General features: G+C 38.7%; 1 protein-coding gene across 3 annotated transcripts in view; it reads right to left on the bottom strand.

Annotated features, from left to right (window-relative positions):
* LOC106879369 (monocarboxylate transporter 9) overlaps positions 1-2,119 on the bottom strand; it is a 79,460-nt gene that overhangs the window by 63,882 nt on the left and 13,459 nt on the right. For 2 of the 3 annotated variants that reach the window (XM_052974999.1, XM_014928891.2), the window contains exon 1: positions 1,176-2,113. The exons of the other annotated variant lie outside the window; for it this stretch is intronic. The gene's annotated coding sequence lies outside the window, so the exon portion shown is untranslated. Of the gene's footprint in view, positions 1-1,175; positions 2,114-2,119 lie in introns of those variants that run through there. 3 annotated transcript variants of the gene reach the window in all.

Below are 2,119 nucleotides of genomic sequence, written 5' to 3'. Positions count from 1 at the left end.
AACTAAGAGTAAAACAAAGGTGGATATTAATTAAGACGATAAACAATTAAATTGAAGAAAAACTTAAATGAAATGTTTTGTAAATATTTCCATAGTCTCCAAATAGGTGGGACATTTTCCTTTTTTCTGTGTCTCTCTCTTTTTTCTTTTGTGAAGGTTCGTAAGGGAGGTAGGTAGTAGCAGATCTGAAAAAGTGTGTTTATGGGTGCAAAGATATATTTGGTTCTGAAGTTTGATGGTCTAAGCAGCAGCAGCTAAAGAAAGAGAAGGCGAAGAAGAGGGAGGGGGAAAAGAAGAAGAAGAAGAAGAAGAAGAAGAAGAAGAAGAAGAAAGAGACGGAAGTGGTATTACCTAGTAGTAAAAGCCGGTTTTGGAATCTGCTTTAATGGTCAAGTGGCTATTATTCTTCAAGATGAATTTTAGCCCTTCTATTACGAATTCTTTTTCGATGCACTTTGGGAGGTCATTGGAGTAGTTCTCTAGCCAGAATTGGATTGCCTCTATTCCTAGGTTACGGGGGATATTAGAGTACAGGTTGACTACATCGAAGGGTACTAGTAGGGTTTTTTTATTAATTGTTTCAGGGAGGTGGCTGAGCGTTCCTTATGTAGGTTTTGATATGCTTGAGGAATGGTTTTAAGAGGGTATCTAGAAAGTTACTGGGACGGTGAGTTTCGCATGCGGGGCCTTCTATTATAGGTCTTAATTTGAGGTCATTAGGTGGGGGTACCTCGACTATTATATTTGTGATTCCCCTGCGTGTGTTACTTATTTTTCACTTTTATGTATCTTAGGAATATCGTAGAATTGATTGGATTTACTTTTGAAGTTAGTCTTATAGTCGTATTCCTCGTCGGTGAGCCCTTCTCTGTATAGGTTTCACATAGTTTTTAGGTTTCTCATTATTTTCTGCGAACTGTAGTGTTGGGCCTTTTCATAATATGCTGTGTCTTCTAATATGGATAGTACTAGAGTTATATAGAATACCGTGTTCATTAAGACAACTACACTTCTTTTATCAGCCTCTTTGATTGTTATTGTTTTATCATCCTTTAATCTGTTCAGCTCAACCCATTCTTTCTTGCTGAAGCTTGGCTTGTACTTTTGTCTGTGTATGTGTTGATATGGATAATTCATGATGGGTTCACAGAAATGGTCAAGAATTGTGTTCTTACTTTTTGATGGGGTGTAGTTCTATTTCTGGCTAACGATTCGTCCTCGTTGTGTTTGTCGTATAGTTCCTCGGCGAGTCGTAATCTTCCGCGACGTCTTTCATTTCGTTGTAGTTTGGACGTTGGGTGTTGGTGGTGTTGGTGGTGTTGGTGGTGGTGGTATAAATTTGAGCCCTTTGGAGAGTATGTTGATTTGGTCTGGTGATAGTTCTTTAGGTGTTACATTGACGACTTTTATCACTTTTGGTTATTCCTGTATGTCTGGTGCTATATCTGTGTACTGGGTCTAAAAAATGACTGAGGTGGTTGGGACGGTAGCTGTTATCTAGTTGTCCTCTCTTATTGTGTAGTTCCCTGCTGTGATTTCTGGTGCAGGTTCTTGGATGGGGGTTGAACAGTGTGTTCCTATATTTCATGTTCGGATGTGGTGCTTTAGAGGACCGTCGTTGGTAATTATTTCGTGTTGTATGGGTTAGTTGTGCATGGTTGTTAAGTGGACTGTTGGAACAAAAATTACGTTGCTATCTCCTTATGGTGAGGGAGAGGTTGTAATGTCTATCCTGTGGGTAGTGATTTCTTATTACTTTGCTGTTGTGTGTGTGTTGGGGTATTACTTCTTTGTCGTGTGTCACTCAATCTCCCAGCGCATTAGCAAAGAATCATATTTTATCGCAAAATATAAACCTCTTTTGAATGCTTTTACTATAGATGACATTACTACAGGGATCTTGGAATAATACCCACGATAAATATATTTAGAATAGTCGCTACCCACGAATTTATTTATAACAGACTATAACCACAACAGGTCACCGTAAGGCCACTTGACCATTAAAGCAGATTCCACAAACAACCTTTACTACTGGCTAATATCACTCCCGTCTTCTTCTTCTTCTTCTTCTTCTTCTTCTTCTTCTTCTTCTTCTTCTTCTTCTTCTTCTTCTTCT

Source organism: Octopus bimaculoides, chromosome 20, assembly GCF_001194135.2.
Source record: "Octopus bimaculoides isolate UCB-OBI-ISO-001 chromosome 20, ASM119413v2, whole genome shotgun sequence".
NCBI classification, from domain to species: Eukaryota; Metazoa; Mollusca; class Cephalopoda; order Octopoda; family Octopodidae; genus Octopus; species Octopus bimaculoides.
Note: the sequence above shows the minus strand (reverse complement) of the source record. Positions and strands in the feature narration are given on the sequence as shown.